Source organism: Plectropomus leopardus, chromosome 24 (assembly GCF_026936395.1).
Source record: "Plectropomus leopardus strain MGB_pleo_1.0 chromosome 24, ASM2693639v1, whole genome shotgun sequence".
Classification (NCBI taxonomy): domain Eukaryota; kingdom Metazoa; phylum Chordata; class Actinopteri; order Perciformes; family Serranidae; genus Plectropomus; species Plectropomus leopardus.
Window position 1 is genome coordinate 15,571,300 of NC_142199.1, and position 25,931 is coordinate 15,597,230.

Below are 25,931 nucleotides of genomic sequence, written 5' to 3' on the forward strand. Positions count from 1 at the left end.
CACAGGACTCCCCTAGGGACACGGTCATAAGCGTTCTCTAAGTCGACAAAGCATATGTAGAGCGGATGGGCAAACTCACATGACCCCTCCACTAACCCATCAAATTTTTTGGGCCTTCGTGCGACATTGAGCACCTTTTATGGGAATGAAAAAGGCCCTGCCTCAAATGCTGTATGCAGTCAACCCGTTTTCACTCCAGACTCATCAAATACCGACACTTGGTCAGTGGCCCTCATGTACTGATGGACAGAGTCACCCTGTAGTATAAGATGCAACAGCTTTAATGGAAAGAGCAAGGAAGTCCACAAAGACCCCTGGGAGTGCAGGTGGATAATAAACTCCAGACCTTTACCAGTGAGACCGCTGTTTCCCATGTGTTACTAAAAGTTAATCACATTACTTAAATTACAACGTAGTGTGCTAGTATATGTAATATACTATGTTAGTGACATATCATGTAACGATACACCATGTAAGTGAAAAACGTACATATTATAAGCAAACCCTGATTTTTTTTTTCTTAACCTCAACAATTATTTTTGTTGCTTTAATCTGGAACGTAAACCTAAAAACAAAGGTTGTTACCGGAATAAGTTTATTTTAAACAAGTGGAAAGTCAACCTCAAATGTCTACTTGAATCTTTAGTCAGTTCCCATAGACCTCCATGTTAAAATGCCCAATGCTACAGCAGCAATAAATGAAATTTTATATAACTCAACTGTTATGATTTTACCAGGGCGTACAGTTATGCTCATTTAGGGCAGGGTTGTTTGAGTGACAGGCTGTCTGCGAGATGTTGCTACGGTCTATAAGTCAGATCCGCTCCTCAGCAGTTCTAGCCTCTTCAAATATGGTCACTCCTGGCTCCAAAAAAAAAAAAAAAGAAAAGATGGCAATGGCCAAATTACTGAATTTCAGGCTTCAAAGCAGCAGTCCACAAATCAACACAATGTCATGGTAGCTACTTCCAATATTTTCTACAGTCTACTGACCGAGCGTTGGTATGTGATGAGTTGGAAGTCGGAATGTGTTTATCAAGTTCTTTTTATATATCTATGATAAACACAGAGCGTGTGGTGCCCGTGGTGTCAAAGATATTTTGTTTCAAAACACAAAACAGTCAAATAGCATATTAATATATTGTATGAATAAAGGACATATGGAAAGACTTGACTAGTATGAGAGTGTATTTGTATACAGTAGCTTTTGATATGTCTTTGTTAATAGCCATTGATGGTTCAGGGACAGAACAAATTACAGGCCTCTTATGAGTATTTAAATGATTTTGCTCCACTGGAATATATTTTTCAGAGATTTTATATCTTCCAGAGGTTTATTATTATTAAAAAGAAATGAATGGTCAAATAATTCAGGAAAATTTGAATACAAGGCAAGGTAAGCTTTTGATACAAGGTAGCGCTCTCTGAAAAGCAGTGGCTCTTGATGGATTATTTGGTAATTTCAGACCATTCTGTTGATGGAGGCTAGCCTTGCAAGGGATAACAAAGCAACACTTTTGGCATATAAAAATTATTGTGTTTAAGGGCAATCTGTGACCAAGTTTTCAAATGAAATGAATAAGAGAATAGAAGGTTGTTTCTCTTGGATAGATGCCAGTTTTCAAGTAGCACTCCTTGCTTACCAAAGCTCATTTCTAAAAGACTGTCTTTCATTTCTCATTTGAATAGAGCTCAAATGAGTGGACGTCGACCAATCGATTTTACCCAGAGCGCATGAATAACTCGCTCCATGCAGAGCGAGGAGGGAAAGAAATTGTGGACAAAAAAAAACATGTTTGAATGAAGAGACAATTAGTGATGATCAACATTAAAATCCAACCTCAGTCACACTCTGCTCTTTCTCTTAAGAAAAACACACAGAACAAACTAATTATTTTTAATGTGTATATGCTTGGTCTCATTTCAGTATCGTCTTTTAATAACACAGATTTAATGGACTGGTATTTAGAAAAAGGCGACTCCATACATACTTAATGCCATTACTGACCAAATTAACCTTGAGTAGATCTTAATTACATTTAGTTCCATTTGGGTGGTCATGCAATTCACACAGCTCGGGATGTTACAAATGGACAGGAGGGAGATTTTTTTTTGTACCACAAAGTTTGCTTTCCACTCATTGTAAGAGTTTTATACTGCAAACTTTGGTGATATTCTGCATTTGTCTTCTCCAAAAAAATCAAATGAAATGTATTGTAACATTTTCTGTGTATCCAAACCCTGATTTGTCTTATTCCTCTGGCCCATATAACTTTAGTGTTTTCCAAATACTTCTAAATAATTAAAATAAGCCACACTGTTGCATTAGGTGACATGTTCCTTCATTACCATAAAAACAAAGAATATTTTTAGTCAATCTCGCATCACCATCCTGCTGCCAGAAATACTAATCAAATGTGTATTATACTGCATTACTATAGAATCAGGCAGGTAGCCGGTAAACTATATATAAACAGTATAATTTTGGTAAATGAGAAGTTAAAATATAAGTTAATATTAAAGCTTTTTTTTTGCCTGTGACTAAAGGTGTAGTTAAGGACTGTAATGCAACCCATTTCAGTATTTGATCATTTTTTGCCACAGTGATGGCAGAAGCATCACTGCTGAGGGGTGGCTCAGCTGCTGCTCAGCTGCTGCGTGTCTACAGAAACAAGGTCTACAGCATGACAAGCACGGTCTTCTGCAAAAATACAACATATTTTAATGGTCAAACTGACTTTAATCCTCCTTTCACTACAGCTTGAGTGTCTATAACTGTCACAAAATAAAAGCCCTCTGACAACAATTCTGTCAACAAAATCCCATTAGCTGATAACACAGGGCATTTTATTGTGAAATAGTTTCAGGGCCTTTTGTTGACAAGACACTGGCTTACAGGGCTTCATGAATGAGTGGAGTATGTGCCTTTAATTGTGGAAATATAGTGCTCACAGTAGCAGGCAGCTCTGCAGAAACTCCAGAACTGTCCTGCTTTTTGGCAGTTTGGCCTTCTGCCAGTTTATGGCTATTTTACATTGGAATGACGCCACACGTCATGGACAAGTTGCAGTCTGTGTGTGTAATGCACTATATATGATGCACTATACTAAGGCTATGCACTTTGTTGTGTAAAGTCTCATGTCAGTTGTCAAACTGTGTGACACTGACCTCAATGCAGTATTGGGGTTGATCGATATGGGTTTTTCAGGGCCGATACCAATACTGATTATTAGTAGTTAATGAGACCAGTATTCGGAACTGATATGCATTTACAATAAAAATATAAATCTTTGTGTCAGTACTTAGAATTTGGAATATAATGAACTCCAACACGCCTTAAGCAAATGTTTAATCAAAACTGAAAAGCTCAATATCATATACAGCAAGTTCCAAGCGATCTTTTTTTTCTTTTATAAAGTCAACTGAAGATATAAAAAAACAATAAATAAAAATAGCTGCTTGAGGTTTTACATAGTAAAAACTCCTCCCATGCTGAGATTTCCTAGATTAAATTAATTTTATTGGTGATCATTAAAATAAAATGCCAATTCAAATTATCACCAAAATGCCAAATATCGGCCCCAATAATCGGCCAGGCCGATAATCTGTCGACCCCTAATGGGGTAAGTAAATACGTAATTGCTGTTTTTTTGCCTTTTGAGTTTTTCTTCTATTTCTTTGGTCACACATACCGCGATGTATCGCAGATGAATAATCCTGCAGTATATCGATTATTGCAGAATTGCAATATCCTGATAGTATTGTTATTGTGGGTCAAGTGTCATGACAGGATCGTACCGTGAGTTACCTTACGATTCCCACCCCTACTGCTAAGAACTCGGATGATTCAGAAGTTTTTTGTGACAGAGAGTAGTGGCAGCCCTACCTTTTCAAGTTCCTGAAAGAGTATAAAAGCTTATGTAAATCTCATTATGATGTTGTAAACTCCTTCTAAAGATTATTAGACAAAACAGGATCAGGCAGTATCAGTGGTTTGAGACAGACACATCAATTTCGGCCTGACACTATCCCCTCTTTTGATTAAAATTCACTCCATGACGAGCTCTCAACTGCCACTCAGCCAGTCATCTGTCAGCGTGATTCAGTACTATACAATATTGTTCAAAAGCATACTTGAATCCTAATGAGAATCCCATTGACAACTTATTGCTAGACCCGCTGATGAACATTGATTGAAAAAGGGGTCTGGTTTGGAGTGGGGGCCCCTTCGGTCTAACCTGGGCTGGGACAACAGCGGGGCAAAACCAGCAGCCGTCGGCGTGACGAGTGCATCAAACTGGGGCTTGATGGGATCAATGGTGTGGCCACAGTCGCAGCTTCAATATGGATGTAGTGCTCACTGTTCTTTCCATTCATTACCTGCAGTCACTCAGGCCAGAGAAAAACTTTTCTAATGGCTGAAATTTCACATTTGTTTCGCCGTCTTTACACACGTTCGAGCATCTGTCCATACATATATATATATTTGCTTACAGCTTGTTTATCTGCTCTCCAGAACAGGGTGTGTTCTCATACTTATGGCCCCTCCAAGTCCAAGGCTGGCATGCAATAACGAAGACAGCACTTTCAATAACCTTGACAGACAGATTAAAAAGAGGATTCAATAGCTACTCTTCCCCACGAGCACTCCATCACAGGGGCCGCTATCCTTCAACGCCGCTCCTCTCTCCCTTTATCGTCAGCTCCTGTCAATCACTCGGTGGCTGGGCAAAATGGCCTCTGCTACTCCTGAAGAGCCGCCACTGTGTTCTCACTTATCCTTCGGTTGCGGGTTAGAGAGGTACAGCAACAGCAGGAGGAGCCTTATCGTTGAACTGAAGGGTTGGCGGTGTGTTGCTCGGCACCATATCACCCCACTTGCCACACACAGGGGGGTTGGCGACGTTTCTATGGAGAGGTCCGCGCGCACAATCACATGCGTGCACATCGTGTCCCTCTGGTGTGTCTCAGCAGACTATCCTTCCTTCATGTGGGTGGCCTTGTCAATCCCCATTACTACCCGCATTTCTATGGTTTCTAAACAACCCCAGCCTCCGCCCATCCACCATCCCTTTCAGCCGCAGTGCTCCCGAGCTCGCGGGCTCAGATCCCCCTCTCCGAGTTTTCACCGCGGCTTTACTCGCAGCCTTTGAAAGTTCACAGCCTGTCTTGGAGGCACAGAGAGGAAAATCAAACTGCTCAAGGCGGGCTCGGATCACAGGTGAAACCCCTCCGAAAAAAAGGGAGGAAAAAAAAATCCTGATATGAATTCAAGAGACACGTTGCCTGAAGACGGGGCACAGAGTTGAAAGAGTTTTTCTCAATGCCAAGCACCGTCTCTGAGGTTCACTTACTTATTTGTTATTTTCTGCCATTCTAAGTGTCATCTAAGTGTTGCGTGTTATGTCATCTCCGTCCAGCTTTTGGGTTGTTTAAGGTGGAGGACTAAAACCGTAGGTGGCAATTATTAGCACGACTTCAGCCTAATAGGAATATGATGAGGAGGGAAAGTTGTCCAGAGGTTATTTCCAGCTTATAGTACACAGTCTATACCAACAATGGTGTAAGTGATATATCGGCTAATTAATGGTTCCAACTGCTTCCTAATTGCCGTGCCCCCTGACCTACTGTTACCTGCTAGGAGCTGGTCTCCGCCCCAAGGGCATCGGAGACGCCTGCGCTCGCACAGCCACACGCAGACACACTAGCACACACACACGCGCACAGCGAGCTACCCCTGTGATCCCTGAATGTCAGGCTAAGGGCATCCAGAGGCCAGCAGTCCTCTCAGCCTAGCATACCAGGAGTTGATAAAGAGCATGAAAACACACAGTGGGCAGTTTAGCCACTATAATCTTGGGGATTACAGGTCAAAACGATTCCAGACACAAGAAAAAACAGAGTTGAGACACCCTTTGCTACAGAGAATGAATATAATGTGTGCTGCCACATACTTCATCCCCATCAGCGCACCAGAGCTGTTGGTCATGATTAAGACAGAAAATAGATAACAACAAAATCTTTGCTCTTGGGGATGGACTTTTTTGGGATGGGATTTTTTTTTTAAAGCTGCAACAATCAATATTTCAATATTAACATTGGATTATATGATTATGTGCAATGTGAACGATGTCGCTGGTGGTGGCAATTCCACAAAATAGCTCTATGGAAGCCTTTAGCATCTTTAGCCGAGATTTTTTCTTTTTATCTTTACTGTTTTGGTTAAATGTCTTTCAGTGAAAAGGCTCTGATAAACCTACTGTATGCAACTAAACCGCAGACACGCAAACTTAGCAAAGCCAGTGGCTACAAACTGCCTCAGGATGAAGGTTTTTCTGGAGGCAAACCCGGAAGGTAACAACACCAACGCCTCAAAGTCATTGGGTTTTTTTTCCATCTTGGATCATTGCCAAAAATAAGCTCTCTGGCAAACAAACTTTTCTGATACTTTAACGTTTTGTTCAGCAAGATAATCTTCACAGCTGAGCACCACTTTTAGCATTTTGGAGGCCTAACTGTAATCACCAGAAGTAAAAAACTGTTGTTAGGCTACAAAGAACTACAATACGGTCATGTTGCCACCACTATGAGACTGTAAATCTGTGTTCAGTGCAGTTTGTATATATCATACCCGACGTCAGCGCTTTATGATCAATAACAATGGCATCACTTGGCACTAAAAACCAATCTGCTTACTTACAAATAATGGTGAGGCAGAATAATGGCGTATAATTTCCACCTTGCAGCAGCAAAAGGGACTATAGTGAAACGAGCTGCTAACGAGCTAAAATGAGATCGGCTGCGTGTGCGAACCGGTACATGTGAGTCACTGTTTATGTCCCACTGGCAGCCTAATAACTGCTGCTTTGCACTGCACTCATACAGCAGTTACAGGCAGATGCTGTTGTTAACGGCGTAGCACCCCCTGTTACCCCCCAGGTTAGCACTGTTGGCTCTGTTAGCACTGTTGCAAATGTAAGCATTGTTTGCATTTTTAGTCATCATCAGAATAAAACTGTTGGCATTATATTCTTCTGCAAACAGCGACCAGACAGACAAAAGCAGGTATTAATTAGAAATTGCAACATTTCGAACTGTGTTTGTAGAAGCAAGATTTCTCACCGTCAGGTTAGGACATTTCCAGCCCTGTTGGTAGTGACAAAAGCAGGTAATGTTTTATGAAGTTAAGACATTTCCAGTTGTATTTGTAGTGACAAAAGCAGGTTTTTTTTTAACAAGAGTTCAGAATATTTGCAGCCCTGTTAGTTGTGACAAAAGTAGGTATTTTTAATAAGAGTTTGGAACATTTTCAGCTCTGTTGGTATCGACAAAAGCAGATATTTTTTCATGAAGTCAAGACATTTCCAGCCATATTTATGGCACCTAAAGGTTTAAGGAGTTCAGGACATCTCCATCTGTGTCTGTAGCAAATGCAGGTATTTTTAAATGAGAGTTTTAAACATTTCCAGCAGTGTTTATAGTAACAAAAGCAGTTTTTTCAGCCAGGTTTATTACAAGAAAGCAGGTATTTTTTAACGAGAGTTGGGGACAATTCCAGCCATGTTTGAAATGACAAATGCCGGCATTTTTAATGGGAGTTCAAGACATTTCCAGTCTTGTTGGTAGGGGCCTAAGTGAGTATTTTTTTTGGAAGCGGTTGGAACATTTTTGGCAGAGTATCAACCAAACCGGGTGCTTTCAGCCAGACGTTTTCCTCACCCTGACCAAGTGGTTGTTGTGCCTAAACCTGGCGGTGTTGTTGATTGGAGGTGAAAGGTCAAGAAACTCAAGCAAGCTCAGTTGGGTACGTTTTGGCACCTAGACGTTAAGTCTCAACACATCTCTGCTCCATATAAAACATACAAATGTTACATAAATGTACTTACAATGCCAACAATTATTATGGCAATTGGGGCTTTGAATTTTGCGTACAGCTCCTTTAAGAAATGTCTCATCATAAAGTGCATTTCTTGCATAGAGCCACAGCTGAAATACACTTAGACATTTAGTACAATGTTTGAGATCTGTTTAAAGTGGAAAAAAAAGAGTCTCTTGGTGTTGAAAATATAGACGTCTGTGTCTATTTTCAACCCCATCAGATATCACTGACTGATTATATTCTGCTGTTTATTAGAGCACTCATGGGATTCAATGCATTAAACCATCCCTTCAAAACTTAATCTATCGCTTAATTAAAGTTGTCCAATATGAAAACAGAACCAGCCTACTAAGAATTAACTTCAACCCTCCATTGTCCCTCCATCTAAGCTGCAGACACTTGTGAACCGGCTAATGAAGACGTGTTAAGATACAGATTCAGGTCCATTTGCATGCAATTACAGCACATTGCTTAAACGCCAGAGCTGTCAGCATCCATGCGTCCACATATCCTGCATCTGCAGTTCTCCGGAGAATTACCAACGCCCCCCCCCCCCTCCCCTCCCCTCTCTCCCCCCATTTCACTAAAGTCATTGCTCTGCCTCTGCAGTTTTGTGGCAAATGGCTGTAGTCCATTCAAACGTGTGAAATTGTAATCATAGCTGTCTCTGGATGGGTGTAATTAATGTGCTCTATCACAGAGATTTTGATGGCCAGTGTGGAGTATGTGGGGAGCCAAGCCAGCGAAGGACATCGGCTAAATGATGTGCTATTATATGGAGTGTTTGGTCATTTGTAATAGCATGCAGTGCAGAATGCATGATGAGCAAAGAGGAATGTCCTCCTGGTGCTATCATCATTGTGTCCATTAATTGCATTGTTGATGGTAGTTGGTAACACAGCAGGTTGGATGTGATGAGTGTTTGTGGGACGAAAATAGCTTGCAAATTTAGTTTTGCTTGAAACCGAGAGTTGTGTTTGTTAAGAATATCTGTTGGGAAATTTACCTGCCTGTGATGTTTTGGAATTTAGTTTGAACAGTTGTATTTTTCAACTTCTCCCTGGGTGTCTGCTGCCTGCAGATTGATAGATATTACAACACAGTCATTAGCCGAACAGATATTAGAGGATGTTGTGTTTAACTGATGGTGTCAGTAAACAAGAGGCCAGCTCAGAGATAAGAAACAGCAAGCAGAGAGCCGCGGGAAGACTGATAGGACGACATGCGTACAGCAGCGTGTTCCATCAGTCTGTGTGTCGGACCCGTCTCCGCTCAGACAAATTAGGATTTTGGATGTGGGGTGTGCATCCTGAGACAGAATAAATATATCTCAGCTTTGTGATGGATTTATCACCCATGGGTCTACACATGACGAACAAGCATTAGTGTCATGGGAGCTAAAGCAGGGATAGAGAGGAAAGGAAGGAGTGATGGAGGATGGTGTTCAGCTGCACTGTGCATGTGGTTTTGTGTGTGTGTGTGTGTGTGTGTGTGTGTGTGTAGGTGGTGGTCGGGAATTCCTGATATGCTGCAATAGCCTTATATTCTGGTTGACTAAGTATGCCAGTGAATCATGAGGTTAAAAAGAGGTTCCTAATTGAAAAGGGTTGAAGTTGACTGTTAGTTATTTCTGTAGTCGGTTAGTTGTTTTGTACGCACCAACTCTGTCTCCCAGAAAGTATGTTAGTATTCTACTTTTTTTTTGTTTGCTGGAAAATATAGTCTTGTTTCTTTTCTTTTTTTTTACTCATACTGGTGGTTCTGGCGTCGTAGTATTTGAGGCACCAACCATGAACCACCACGTCACTGGTTCACAGCTGGCCTGGTACTTTTGTTACATGTCGTTCCTAATCTCTCTCCCTTCTTATTTCCTGCCATTTATTCACTGTCTGCTATCTAATAAAGACATTAAAGATTGTGGTTTCGGTCAAAATAATTACATAGCTACGGGATGTAATTAATGTAAACATTTTCAAAAAGCACCATAGTTTGCATAGGTGCATTAAGTCTGTAAAACCAGGTAACCATGTTGACTTTTGGTTTCTTAAGGGACATGAAAAGCAGTCTTCTGGTTGAAAGTCCATGTTTGTTTGACCCACCCACTCTGGAGGACTCATCTTTATACTTATGTGTGTGTCCACCTTGACAAAAGATCCTAATTGACTTTGCACTGGCATTGTTTACATGTTGCCACCGCATAAAATGTTGAAAGACGTTGTGTCTATTTGATGTATTTGTATGAAACTTGTCTGGGAGGAAATTTTGCATTCTTTGTTTGGGTTTTCTTTCAGTGGATCAATTTATATTCGCTGCTCTAGTAAATATTTTGGCAGAAAGACGGTGTGTGTGGCATTGACTTATAAACTGTATAAAATAATGAAAGGAGCCATGGTGGTGTCACCTAATGGTTTTTGGACCTGCGTTTTGAGGACTTGAGTGACGGGATTGACTCACTCTTGGAGCCAGCCTCAAGTGGTCATTCGTGGAGCTGCAGTTTTTGGCTCTGGCTACATTTGCTTCATTTTTGAGGTTGCAGCTTTGTCAAAATAAACTCCAGTATGTGAGCTCATGGTAATGAAGTTGCCACCCAGTGGAGCAGTGTGACCCGTTGATACGTCTGTAATAGTTTTGGACAACAGCAGAGTTTTAAGGAGCAAGCGTGATGTCATTATATATGGAAAATTTAGATTTAATATACTATCACACGTCAAATTGGGGTCGACAGATTATAAGCCTGAGTGATTGTTGGTGCTGAAATTTGGCATTTTGCTGTTTATCTGCATCTGCGATTTATTATGATGATCGATGATAAAATTAATTTATTAAAAGTAAGAGTACCTTTTACTTTGTAAAACCTCAGGGAGCTACTTTTATTCATGATTTTTTTATTAAATAATCTCCCTTGACTGTATAACAAAAAAGCTGCAGGGAACTTGCTGCAGGGAACTTGCTGTATTCGATATTTAAAGTTTCAGTTTTGATTAAACTTTTGCTAAAGATTTTTAATCGAGGTTTTGTGTTGGACTTTATTGTATTCATAATTTTTAATATTTTTTTTAAAGATTTTCATTTTCATTGTAAATGCACGTCAGTATCGGTTTTCTGTCTCAGTAACTACTAATATTTGGTATCAGCCCTGAAAAAACAATATCAATCGACCCCTAATGTCAAATGTATGAAAGAGTTATTTTAGGATTTTTTACGTTTTTTTGGGGTGAACCTTCTTTACCTAAGCTTGCTTCACCAAATTAAATTGAGATACCGGTTTTCTACATTTCCCAGGATGCCTTTCACATAATGGGCATGATCTTAGTGCACTGGGCTGTGAGCTATACACAGGTGCAGGGGGCGGTAGCTTTAGTTCTAATGATTGCAGCAGCGGGGCAAGAGGTCCTCCAGTCCAGTAAAAGTGAGAGTCAAGCCCTCGTCTCCGAACATGTGTCGGGGCTTTGTTGCGTGCTGCATCACGGAGGCGGCACTCTGCGGAAACATTTTATCTAGCCTCCTCTCTGATGTATTCCTCACTGTGTAATTGTTGAATATTGGTGCAAAATGATGATAGAGGCCATTAGTCTTTGATTCTGAAAGACTGACACCCGAACCTGGTATTTACTGTTGATGTTAAGATGGATGCAAAATACAATCCATCATAGCTGAGCTGGAAATATCTCAAGGTCTACTTTTGGTTGGGAAGAAAAATACAAATATGAAAAGCAGCAGTGAAGATGCAGTTGGTGACCCCGTTCAAAAATACCTGCCAGCTCTGCTGCCCACTGAAATAGTTAATCCTTTCATTTTCTGCCGTATGAATGCTGACCATACCAGTGTATACGTCACACTTAAAGCTTTACATCAGCATATGCTACTGACCTCTGGCAGTGGTGAAGGATGTACTCAGATCCTTTTATCAAAGTAGTAATGCAACATATAGAAATAAAAGTCCCGCATTCATACATAAGTAAAAACACAAAAATACTCATTCTGCTGGAACGACCTTTCTAACTGATATATTATTATATCTTACATTATGGAATTGTAAATATTGATGCCTCAGTGTGTACGCAGCATTTTTAACTACTTTATGTGCAGTCAGTTTGGTTCCCATAGACTCACCCAGTTAATCTTGGGAGGCATATGATTATTAATGTATTTCTGAAATACAAATATATTGGCATTTTTTGCTCCTTCTCTTAAACTTCAAAGCTTTTTTTGTTAAAAAATTGGACCTCGTATGGCCTCAAACTTTGGTGTAATAAACTAATAAACATTTCTCACATATCCACAATTAGGAAAATTATGCATAATACAAAAAAGGTAGAGAAAAATAGTGTTATTGTCTCTGTTTTATATGGCAAGTTTACACGTCTGTCTGTTTTACTTCAGACATGGGTCCATTTTCTTGTATCTGATAAAATGTATTAATAGAGCACCCTGTATGAAATAAAAAAAACATCCCTCTATGGATTGTGAAAATGGAAACCAGATTCAGTCAGCATTACACAAATGACCACGTAAACAGTGAATAATTTAATATGCAGCCATCGATATACACATTTAGTGCAGTGCAGTATATCCAGCTCTTTCCAAGAAACAAATATTATTAAACAGTATTTCACCAACTTGGTGTCACAGAAATTTGTGTCGGAGGAGGTTGGGGTGGTGGACTGGTCAAAAAAACACAGGACTTTTTACCAAAGTGAAAACTAACCTCATTTTATGGGATAATTATGTAAAAAAAACATAACTCTTAAAAACCTAACTGTGCCACCGCCATGTATTTGACCCCATATATGCCACCGCCATGTAATGCTGTAATTTTCCGTTTTTATTTGTAATCACATTTTATTTAGCACTTTTTTAAAATTTCAAATGTTGTATGGAACTTTTAAACACACCTGTGTGCAGTTGTGATGTCACACGGTACTATTTATAGTACATTTGAGGTCTGTAGAGCAAAATATTACACTTTTTACTACATTCATCTCAGCAGCTGCAAAGTTCTACATTAAAAATAAATGGTGCTTACACATTGATGCATCAGTATTTAGTATCTCTGATAATGTCTTAATAATAAGCTGTCACAGGCAGAAGGAGTACTTCTGATACCTTAAGTACATTTATCTGAGCATACTTTAAATTGAGTAGGATTTTGAATACAGCACTTCCGTTTGCGATGGAGTATTTTGACATTGTTGTACCACTTAATTAAAGCCCATTAAGATACAGTAGTGGACAGAGTTTTGAACACACGGCCATCCAGAGTGGAGGAACAAAGGCTGGAGTCCAACAAACTCTTTCCTCAACAGTTTTAACTCCGTCGGTAACAAGTGACACGTACGGCAAAGGCAATTAGGATACCTGATCTCAATTCTGCTAATAAAGACGGTCTGCAGAGGGTATTTAGACGTCAGTGGGATTAGGGAGATCTTTGTCATGTAGATCTCTGGAATGCCCCCGGCGTCTGAGATAAAATGAAGACGAATCCTTAGTAGAGGAAGAAGAATAAAACAGAGGGAAGGGAGTGGAGGACACAGAGCTCTCAGCTAATGACAGGGCTACTCTGCATCACTGCACTGACTAATGAGCACTCCAACAAGGGTGAGCTTAAAGACCAGTGCATGTGTGGCCGGCGTGCACCTCACATGTGTGGAAGAATGGTGCGGTATATATCTGTGCATCGAGGGAAACTTATAGAAGGAAACGCAGGAAGAGAGAAAGAAAACAAAAGGAGGGAGGAGGGAGTGCATCTCTCAGAGATCCACGGTGCGTGACAACGGAGGAAGCTCTTAATAATTCACATGATATTGATTCAGTTACCTTACTTCCTACCTCACTCCCACGCCCCGGGAGAGAAAGCCCACCTGTAGGTTACTGTTTCCCCCACTCGTGCAGGCCGCAGTGCATTCCCAAGACTCACATAATGAACCGCAATCAGCTTGATGACCTCGGGCCAATACGAGGATTCTTCAAACTGCACCTGTTTGGATACCTTCGAGTCAGACGTGCAAGAATAAGTGGATCGCCATCATTAACGTGATGATAATTATGTGTACCGCGGTGGTAATCATTTAACATGTTATGAGATTTAGATCAGATTTAATGACGATGTGGAGGGTGAAATCCGAATAGGTTGCGGTGCCATAACAAAGCAGCATATTTACACCGTCAAACCTCAACTCTCCCGGTTAAATATTCATCATCTGTTCTTCATCCTGTTTTATAATTCAAACGCAGCCACGGTTGAATTAGTTGGCCTTTTCCTCCTTATGAAAACATCTTCCTCGCAGCCGGCTACAGTTTAAGGAGGAATTAAAAAGGTATCATTCGACTCGAGTATTAACAGCTCCTTATTTCATCCACTCATTAACCACACAGAAAGACATCAGGCATGATTTTTTTTTTTTTTTTTACTTCTGTGTTTCCTACATGAAGCAGCCTGATTGGATGTGTTGATGTGGACTTTGTTTCCTGATATTTATCGCCACCTTGAGGGCACGCCGGGTAAGATCTCGGCTGTGGTAGAAAAGGCCTTTTGCACACAAAAAGATCATTCCACATCGATAAATGCAGCGTTACAGGCGACTGTTTCTCGTAAGATAGCTCACATCCAAGGTTGGGATAGACAATGGTAAAGATAACACTACAGGGTTCAAAATGCTGCACAGTGAAGGCTTTTAATGCTCTTTAGAAAAGCGTTAAACAAGCTGCACTAATGCATGTAACGCTTCAATAAGAATTAAAGGACTATTATGTACATTTAATCAGACAAGATGCAGATAAAGCACTGTGTCATGAATTAAGCACAAAGCACGCTTTTTTGTATTATTTTTTTTAGCAAAACATTCTTGTATAATAGAATAAAGAATATGTTATGAGGATAAGTCGTTTCTTTATTCACTCCGTTGATAAAACAGTAAATCAAAAATCAAAGCTGGGTGTGAACATGATAAAAAAATAATAATGTTTGAGGTGGAAATAGTTCATTACATCAAATTTTTGTTTGGGATTATATTTTTTGGTAATTTTGCTTTTATTAGATAGGACAGAAAGGGGGGGATAAATGCAGTAAAGGGCCATGAGCTGGTATCGAACCCACGGCTGCTGCAGCAATTTTATTAGATTTAAATGCGTCATTACATTATGCAAGTTATTTGGTTATTAATATCTAAAAGGTTGCCACTAAACTCATAACATAATAACTTGCATAAACTTTAATAACAACATTTTACACAGATTATTACATCATTTTGTTTTAATCTTTCTTTAAAATATGCACACTTTTGACATTATCTGTAGTTACTCCACAACAAGTTTGTACAAAAGCACTTAAAAAGCGTAATGTCTCTAGGTGTATTTTCAGAAAACTGGATATGGCTTTTATGAATGATATTTAGCTGCCTTTAAATGTGTTACTGTTGTCCTTTTTACAACAAAAAAATTGACTTGTTAGAGCAGAAAATGCACATGTGAAACTGGTGGAAATTTTGAGCATCAAATGCTTAATTTTCTGCTTTTTAGTTGATTTTCATGCATCATTTTTTGTCTTTTCTGCATCAGTTTAGGCTGAGAATGTCTTTAATTACATCCAAATAATAAGTCCTCCCCTACTTTCATGTTTGCATGCAATATTTACTTTGAAAGAAGCGTGCACGTGGCTGAACCTTGCATAATATGTTAAATTATTTATTTTATACCATTGGGACATTGTGAAATAGAACTGGCTATTTTATTTTGTCTTTTGGTTTCTTTTGTGTTGCGTGTTGAACTTGAAAGAAATATAAGTGCATCTGTTGGTATAGAGATTTCAGTGGGCATTTTTGGGAGTTTAAATGCTTAACATATTTGGATTTTTGCAACAGAGATATCTTCAGTTCATAAAATAATTCATAAATTAATTACCCCAGTAGGATATTCCTTCATATTATTTGTCAATGAAGCTAAAACAAATCAGTAACTATTAGAAAGATGTGTGATTTGGTCCTTACATCATGATGCAAGGAAGCACAACCTGATGTTTCCGTGTACAAAATATGGTTTCATAAAGTGAAGCGACATCATAGGAATTAAATAAAATGTATTCTTAAAAAAAAACAAGATCACTAAAAACACACCAACGCTGCACACACACACACACATACACACACTGGTATCTGCCTACCTTCGTTGGCAGCGGTAAAGGTATCAGATCTCACCTGAGCACACAAGAACCTCTGCATGCTCTTTAATTTATGATAAACATTTCTGTGTTGTTTTGTGTAGAAACCAAATTTCCCCCTTCCGTTATTTCATATAAACATTTAATTTTTATTGAACTATATTACACTGCAAATTATTCTTAAAGATCCAATGAAATCAGAGTTAAATAACATGCAAGTATATTCACAGCTTCCAGATTTTCCACTGAGTGGGCAGCTGGTGTCATTTAAATTATTTATTCAACTTTATGTTGAAAGGAAAGAATCAGAGAAATTGTTATTCAAAGCATTTTTTACATGTTTAATAGCATATCTGTAGGGACTCTTTAAAATGTATTTTTTGCTAAAAAAAAAAAAAAGAAAAAAGTCGGCTGTAAATTTTATAGACATGTAAAACTTTTAAAATGCAATATTTGACTGAGACAATGTTGCATTTGTGTGAGATGTCGCAGTCAAAATAAAGTTAAATGTATACTTAATTGTAGTTTTTTTGGTTATTGTTGAATATGTTGAAAATGCAGTTCAGGCAGGAACAAATAGGATAAAAAATGTTACAAAATGGGATTATTGTTGTTCTTTGCCATTTACGCGCAAATAGTGCCATCTGCTGGTGCGGAGTGCAAAGGACAGTCTGATGTTAAAAACAAGCACAGATCATATTAATTATTTTATACACTGCAAAGTAAAGGTTTATCTTATATTCAATTTAGCTTTTTCTTCCTTCTAGTTTTACTCTAATTACTTGAATCATATTCATTTCTCTTTTTTATTTCCTTGTGTTTCTTTTACATCTTGTTTTGTGGTGCACAGTCTTCATAACCTTCTGACTGTGCAAATATTGAGTGATGGAAAGTGTGTGATGGCTGGAGGAAATATTAAGACAAGTATCAGTGTTGCGCTAATATTAGATACACTGTTTTCATTCGTCTCCAACGCTTGATATATTTTATCTCACCTGCACAAAATAGCCCTTCGCCTTTGTTCTATTTCTGCTTTTATCACCGTAAATTATCAGGGTTTTTTTTTAATGATTTAAGACAAATCAACTAAAACAAGAGACTATTTTCTCGTATGACATTCAGGGCGGGACACTCTCTCTATAGTTAATGTGACAGTCAGACAGAGGGGTAATGGACACTGTATGGTGAGGAATCATGTACTGTACTCTGCCTAAGTGGGGCTGTAATTTGATGAATATGGGTGTTTTATTGATACAGTCAGACAGGCTGAAAGGAAACTTGGCCATTCTCTCCTTATAGAGTTTCCACAGCAGACGCATGAATATTTAAAAAACAGCCGCAGAAAGTGTCTCCATGCTGCTGAAGGGCCGTTACATTTAGTTTTTTACTTTGGTGTCCTCATACGGCAGTTCATATGTATGATTTCTCAAGAATTAGTGCGCAGCAAATTACTGCTCCTACTGGTTAGGTTTTGGGGAAAAAAATCATAGCTGAGCATCATCGCATTATGTTCTGAACTGAAAGTTATGAAAATCCATGAAAATGTGTGGGAAGCCTGTTGATACTGCTTACTCCTTTACTCCACTCGGTGCATTTGTCATGTGTTCACAGCATTTGTGGATTGTTTTAAAATTACCGGCTAATGATTATCTCGAGTACATCAAACTTCTGGTGCATTCGTTTTCACAAATATATGTACAAACAGTGCATAAAAACAGCATGTTATAGGACTCACATTTCATCTAAAGAAGGTGTTAAAAACTCATGAGGAGAATCCTAACGATACCCAAACAACAACATGTGACAAGTCAGAGATTGAATCGGGTCGCCTTTCACCTCCGTCTCCAAACCAGCCTCTGCTCCGTTTGCCTGAAAGTGACTCCCGGCACCTCGGATCAATGGAAAGAGATGGTCCATGTGAGAGTTTGATTGACAGGTGTGCTCTGGATCTCTTTAAAGTCAGCGTGGCCTCAAAGTGGATGTTACAAAGCAGTCAGCATTCTTGAAATCTTTAACCCCTTGCCCCTCAGACAGGACGCAGGGGTATCAGTAAACCTATAGGCCATATAATGTTCTTCTACATGGGAAGACAGAGTCAGGTGAGCTGCTCCTGCAGCACAGAGCATTTGTTCACCTGTCGAGTGAAAAGAAGCGTAACGTTAGAGGACGCCGCTTACGTCTGTACTTATCTGTCTAACTGCCTCAGTCAACAGTTTTTCTTTTTTCTTTTTCTTTCCTTTAAAGGCAACTTTAAGTCAACGTATTTTACATACAACTTGGCTCAGCTTTTATTTTAGTGCCGATTTTTAAAGCGTTTTGGCGATTTCTTTTTCTCTTTTTTTTATGTTTGGCGATATAGAAAAAAAATTTTAAAAAAGGGAAAAAAATTAAAAATTTTTTTTTTTTAAGCAGACATTTAAAAGGCAGACATTTTTTTTTTTTTTTTAGATGTTTGGTGCCTTTTGCTACACATTTGCTAAAAACTACAATTCCCACATGTTTTAGGAAATAACTAAGCCCCTTTTAAAATTAAAGATTTATTTATTTATTTATTTACTTATTTATTTATTTATTTATTTATTTATTTATTTATTTTTAAGAATTAAAGAGTATTTGTGACCTCTTTTTTTAAAACAAAAACGGGCCAGTGGGCATCAGGTTGACACATTGTTAACAAAAACAAATCTCTTGCCAACCTCATCTGTTAACTTGAACTTAAAACGGGATCACAGCACGCTCTAAATGCTCCACAGGGCGACACTGAGAAAATAAACAGCAAACACTTGCCATTAATCGCTTAACAAGTGCAACCTGTGTCTATAAACCTGCAGTATACTGTGAGAGGAGCTTGATGGGCTGTAACAGGCGTAGATACCTGTAAAGCTCCCCAGTGTGACAAATGTGTTTTTCTGAGCTCAGCTGCTTTTGTGAGGAGGGGGAAAAAAAAAAGAAGAAGCAGCACAGCGTCTCTTAAGAGGCTCTTGGGAATCGAGCTTGAAGGGTTGGAGATAGAGTGAACTAACAGGGCACTTAGCCGCTATCTGTGGCTAAACAGGGCTACTCCAGGATCTTATTCTCAGCAGAATGCTGCGCTAGGATGTCTGAAGGGAGCTCAGACCACTGCTCATCCTCTAAGTGGTTTAGATCTCTCCAGACATGACAAGGCCTCTCATCTGAACTGGTCGGGGTCCACGGTGCGGACACACACACTCAGACACACTGGTGATTCGGGCTGAGTAATGGAGAAAGGGAAGCAGACAGATGGAGACAGAGTGGCAGATGGGCAGGTGTATTACTCTCGGTTGGTGAAGTTCACTCCTCCAATTTCATTCTGCTCCTTCTCTCTTTAGTTGTTATATAGTTAATGACAGCAAGCGATACTCGGCTCCTCTGGCAGCAGGCCCGCGCCGACACCAGCTTTAATTCGAAAAGGCGCGCTAAATGATTGATCGGGACACAAGTCATATCATGAAATCAAGTGCGCGCTGAGCCGTGACCTTACAGACGAGGTCAACTGACACCTGTGATTGTGTGTTTGTGCAGCCTGCCCTTTCAGATAACGTGAAAGTCGTGGCTCCTCTTTCGGATTGCGTTCCCCCTCGAGCGCAAGACTTGTAAATCATCGCAATTAATCAAATTAGGCTGCTGAACACCAGGGTTGCATGTGTTTGAGTGCTTTCAGAACCTGAAAAGCTTTCCAGGTAAAGTTTAAAGGGACAAATCACCCCAAAATCAAAGTATACACATTTTTCCTCTTACCTGTAGTGTTTGTATCAGTCAGAATGTTTTGCTGTGAGTTGCCAAGTTTTGGAGATATCGGCCTGCCTTCACTCCAATATAGTGGAAATAGTTGGCACTCGGCTTGTGGCGCTCAAAGCGTTAAAAACTACATTTGAAAAACTCAACAGCAACGTCTTTTTCCATAAATCATGACCTGCTTACTCAAGATAATCCACAGACGATGTTCTGAGCAGATAAATGGAGCTATTTTCTCTGTTAACTGCATCACTGCGCAGAAGGAAGCGTGCGAGAGGAATATCTCAGGCCAGGTGCATGAAACTCTGCACAGATTCATTATTAACCCTTTAAAACCTGGACCGACTTCACTTTTCTTGTGCTACATTCAGACACATGTCACAAGTATTTAAACTTTTAAACAGATGGCAGCATTAGTAACTTCATGCATCCGACTTCCATGGAATAAAAAGGGAACCCACTGCTGTGTCATTCATAGTGTCACAGCATTACACATCTGTTTGCATATTGATCCGTGTGCCCCTCCACCACTCATCGACCCATTTGCTGTACATATATGTAGCGTCTGTATCACTCACTCATCACATTTTTGTGAACCGTCGCTGCAGTAAGATCTCAATCATCATGATTCGTGAAGGATCAGTGATTCATTCATAGCGCTTATGTTGAACTAATTTTACAAAGTGCCTCACAGGATGAAATGAAATGATCGCTGACAGGGAGATACGTGTACATTAGAATAATGATGAAGTTAGCCACTCATAAATCATTTAAGATGAACTTCATAAATCGCCTTTTATTGCCATTTTACAGAACACCTGCAAAAATAATAACAGTAGAATTTACAGACAATCTAAAACTGTGTTCGATGTAGTCCTTATCATCTCACCTGCAGCTGTTTTAGCTAAAACCGTGCATACACCTGGTCTGAAGTCTGCCGGAGGTTTGCACATTCTCACCACAACTTCTTCCTTATTTATTGTTTTTAAAGATTAGTTTTTGGGCTTTTATTGCCTTTAATAGACAGAACAGTTTGAGCGTGAAAGGGGGAGAAAAAGAGAGAGAAAGAGAGTCTGTCTGACTGTAGCAGATTGTGGCCAGTAGGTGGAGCGTTTGACTGCTATCAGGAGAAGAAGATGCAAGAAAAAAGTCCCACAGTGTTGATTAAAATGATGATGTATAGGCTACGTGACTAATTCTGAATTTAGATCCAAATCCTCTGAATTCAAAGTCTTCAGTTTAAGAGTGATCAGTACATTTCAGGGACATTTTTCTTCAAAATAAAGTAAACCTTAAAGATCCTTAAGCTGATACACATTGGGCCTCATTCAAGACTGCACAGAGGACTGCACAGAAAAGGAATAAGAGGAAAACATCTGGTCTTCATGGACCACAAATTGTTGCACAGCACAAGGAAAAGTAAGATTTACATTTGAGGAACGTTTGAAAAAAGCATGAATATAATAAATTAAACTTTTGGCACCCAGGGGTGCCTGGTGGTTAAGTGGATAGAGCAGAGGCCGTGTCCTCGCTGCAGTGAGTGCAGATTCAGTTGCACCCTCGGCCCTTTGCTGTATGTTGCCCCCTTTCACACCTAAGCAGCCCGATTAATTAAAGGCAAAAAAACCCCCAAAATAATCTTTACAAAAAAGACATTTTGTGCACAAACCATTTCAAAGTATGCTGTAAGAATTGGCTGAATGAGACAATTATTTGGCAGCTTTGATTATAATCTTGTAAGTTATTTTTCATGCAAAAACCATTTAATGGTTCCAGTTTTTTATAAATACTGCATGAATGAGGCTTTCCTGTGTTTCCTTTCAGTTATTTGGATTTATTAAATTTATTTAAACTTTTTTGCATTTGTACTTTTGCTTTTTTCTTTACTTCGATACATTTAAATGAAATTAAATTAATTCTTTTCATTTAACAGCAGACCTACGTCAGTTTTCACGACTGCAGAAGTTCTTCTTAAAGCCTTTTTTGGCGTCGCGTCTCCAGTCTTGGCCGTGTGCCAGAGTCTTGCACACGGCACAAAACTTGTCCTTACATGGTGTTTCGGGGGAGTTAGTTATGCTAACAGGTGACTTATGATGTCAGAGCAGATTTAGATGGTTGAGATCTGGAGTCTCATATTTTCTTTTACCAGAAATCAAAAGGAAAAAATAAGAGAAATTGAAGTTATAGCCTTTATTAGGAGAGATGTAGCATGGAAGTGGGAGAGAGAGGGGAGGACATGCAGCAAAGGGCAGAGGCTGGGATCAAACCCGCAGCCGCTGCGGTGAGAACACAGCCTCTGTATATGGGGCACCTGCTCTATCCACTGATCCACTCGGTACCACATGTTCTTCCTTCTTTAATATGACTTCGTGTGTGGAAAAGGTGAACTCATGTTTTTTGTGCGTACACATCATCATGAGTCTGTGTGTCTTTGTGGAGGCTCAGTTAGGACTGTTGAGGGTCTAACAGCCAATTAGAATCTGTCTTATTAAGACGTCACATCCTAACATGTAATTTGCACCAGAAAATGTCTGTATTTATGTTAAAAAGATGGATGAAGCTGTGCCCTATTTTACTGGTTTTCATTTTGTTTTTCTACCTGTGAATTTAGTCATCAATAATTGATTCGTCTCTCTGACTGTAGCAGATTGTGGCCAGTAGGTGGAGCGTTTGACTGTTATCAGCAGAAGAAGATGCAAGAAAAAAGTCCCTAGTGTTGATTAAAATGATGATGTATAGGCTTCATGGCAAGTTCTGAATTGAAATCCAAATCTTATGAATTCAAAGTCTTCAGTTTAAGAGTCATCAGTACATTTCAGGGACATTTTCCGTCAAAATAAAGTTTCAGGAGTGCTTACACTGATCTCTTTCATTTAGGATTTGGGAACAATCTTTAACGTGATATGATCACTCAATCACGAAACTACCTACTACTACTAAAAAAAGATGAAACTACCCAGGAACAAATTTTCTCTTATTTTTTCTTGCATCCACATTTAATTTATATTTTGTTCGTATCCATTGATTTTTGAGATTCACTAATGTTTTCTTATTTTTGTCTTCTCTTAGGTGGGAGAAGATTTTTCGGGTGGTCGAGAGCACTGTGACCAAGATGAGAGGAAAACATCTCATCTTCATGGACCACAAATTGTTGCACAGCACAAGAAAAGGTAAGATTTATATTTGAGGAACGTTTGAAAAAAGCATGAATATTAAAACCAATTTAAAACCAAATTTGACTCTCAGGGGATAGAATATATTCCTGAAGCCTAGCCAAAAAAAAAATGTTTAAACACTTTGTAAAGTATGCTGCAGGGTAATTGGTCTGTAAGTTTCTATGCCGAATCGTTTTTTTTTGTTTGCACTAAATAATTACACACACAATATGTACATATTCATAGATATTAGATTTGTATTGAGGTGTCGCTTTAATTTAGATTTAACCTTATTGAGAAACTTTATCACATTTTTTTTAATTCAAGCAGAGTATTTTTAGTAACAGAGTAGTTTAACATCGTATATCTGAAAGCATGTCTGGTTGGGATCTTTGGAGCCCCACTGCAGTGATAATTGCTCATTTTTAATTGCTAACAGCTGGAAATAGTGATTATGGACGTCACACTGTGATATCAGACATATGAGATGTGAAATAATATGAGCCACAAATTTCTCATATTACACTGAAAAAAAGTGTTAAATCCCTTTTAACCACTCAGATTTAACATTTCCATTCGCCTCTAACAATCATAGTGCTTCCCTTCAAGCTGGATTATATCCTCTAACCAAGCCATGTTTTTTTTTTTTTTTTTTTTTACAGTGACACACCTCTGGCCCCTGATTCATATACTCTGCCAACCACTTCATAAAATATTTAGGGTGGGGATAACACCACGCAGTATGTCACCTTTATAACCTCCCAGAGACTTCTGGTGTGATTGCAGCTCACCTCACTGCACGGCTATAACACCTTTATCCTCCGAGAATGCATGAAAAAAACATCATTGACGCCGTGGCAAATTATTCAGGTGACTTCCCTCCTTACCTCTGCATAACTTTCTAGCTTCTAATGAGGCCAGCTGCTTTCAGAGGTGCCCTATAAGAGAAACTGAATCCTGCAGTCATTGTGAAGTTTATAGGACGCTTCTATAGTTTCTCCTGCCCTCGATAGGCAGCCGCAGGCTCCGGTTACACCCCGGCCGGCTGAGGCGCGCTGATGGCGTCACCAGCTGCTTACAGCTCTAATTAATTCTGTTTGATTACATCTTTATAACTTGAGTAAACTCAGTGTGATTGTCTTTGGTTACACTTTACTGCTTGTTTTTCAGCCTTATTTAAGCTCTCAGTGTGAGTAAATTGCTGCAGTGGATAGAAATAAGTACAAAAAAAATAGTCCAGCAGCCGTCTGCAGTTACCAAACAGCAGTGTCCTTTGGGAACAGGGTATAATTAGTTCATTTAATTAAAAATAAACTAAAAGGACAAGATATCGTGACTGTAGAGTGATTATGTGTGAAATGGTGGCTTCATTTAGTCGTCAGAACAAAAGAGAAGCATTAACCCTTTGAAACCTAAGCAACTTGGTTTGATTTCTTTTTAAAAAAATGGCAATGAGCAACCAAAGTATCCAGAAATTCACAAAAACACACCATAGTAGTTCACCTGGTAGAGCATGTGTCCCATATACAGAGGCTATGTTCTTGCTCCAGCAGCCATGGGTTCAGTTCTACCCATAACCCTTTGTGGCATGCCGTCTCCTCTTTTTCACATTTTCGGTCTCATCAAATAAAGGGAAAATCCCCCCCAGAATAATCTGAAAAATAAGAAATAAATAATTAGATAAAAATAAATCTATATATATTTTAGTCTTTTTTTCTGTAATATAATTTTAAGTCTATAAAAAATGATCTAAAGATACCATTTTTAACAGATATCTGGGGGCTCAGTGGATAGTGCAGGTACCCTGCGCACAGAGGTTGTGCCAAAGAAAACCCCTAATTTTCCTTGTTTTATTTTATTATATCTTGCTAATTTTAATTAATTATTCCTTATCACCTTCTACAAATTTTTTGTTTGTGGCACGTTTCTTGCCATGTGACATTTTTTCCGTGTTTTTTGAAAGAAATCAAACCAGCTCTCTCTGGTTTCAGAGGGCTAAATCCTCTCAAAAGACATCTGACTGCAGCACAAGAAAACGTCAATGCAGGTGTTAAAGGGTTAGATTTGTGGAAGATCTGACTGGCTCTATGCGACACAGAAACTGGTCTGAAGTTAAAGCTAAAGTGAATAACTTTAAAGAAAACAATATGTTGTCATATGTGCTAAAATTGGCATTTTGTTCACACAGAGGTGCATGAAACTGTGTGAAATAAATCCTGTTTTCCCTTCATGTAGTGCTTCTAATGGTGTTTGCAAGAATCTACTGCGGCTGAAAGAAAACAACCAGCCAGAGATGAGGAGCGTCTAACGCAGCTGTCAGTCACTGCTCTACTGCGGTCAAACTGTCAAACCAGGCAAAATATGAACTCAAATATGAATTACAATTCTGTTACTGCACTGGTAAAGTTCAAGAAACCCCCTTTGAAAATTGCCAGTTTGAGTAACTCTGAAGCGTTATTGCTGACAAGCCAGCATGAAATAGTTGATACCAATGGATGCCTTGAACCAGTGATCTTTGTGCTAGCTTATGAAATCACCATGCCACAGCCTCTTAAAGACAATTAAGGCAGCTTCCATTTATTTTTCTTCAGGGGTAGCCAGTTGGGCAACCAGCAATTGTATCAAGGAGGCCATGACCTCCCCTCCCCTCTTCGGGGAGTCAGATGTGTTTGGATGTTTTTGTTAACATGCAGTGGACTCTTGTAAAAGACAGAGGAGCAAGACACATTTCACAGAGTATCTGCCCCGTGTAATACTGACAGGATATACTTTCCACTTCAATAAATATGGCAAAGACATCTTTCCGAAATAAGAGTGTGCACATGGGTTTTTCAGACACGGGTAAAGACATCTGAAAATGGGCAATGGGAGGCTTTCCCATTGCCAAAAGAGCAGAGCTGTGTACATGAGTCTGCAGCAGATGAGTCTGCCTTTTGTGTGCGTGCAGGGTTTTGTTTTGGTCTGTCCCTGCGACTTATAGAGAGCG

General features: G+C 39.2%; 1 long non-coding RNA gene across 2 annotated transcripts in view; it reads left to right on the plus strand.

Annotated features, from left to right (window-relative positions):
* The window catches only part of LOC148185514 (uncharacterized), a 62,931-nt gene that overhangs the window by 25,061 nt on the left and 11,939 nt on the right, over window positions 1-25,931 (plus strand). Inside the window, exons 3-4 of one of the 2 annotated variants that reach the window (XR_015775922.1) lie at window positions 22,860-22,960; window positions 23,608-24,343. This is a non-coding gene — a long non-coding RNA (uncharacterized LOC148185514). Of the gene's footprint in view, window positions 1-22,859; window positions 22,961-23,607; window positions 24,344-25,931 lie in introns of those variants that run through there. The other variant, XR_015775923.1, reaches the window with a different exon arrangement.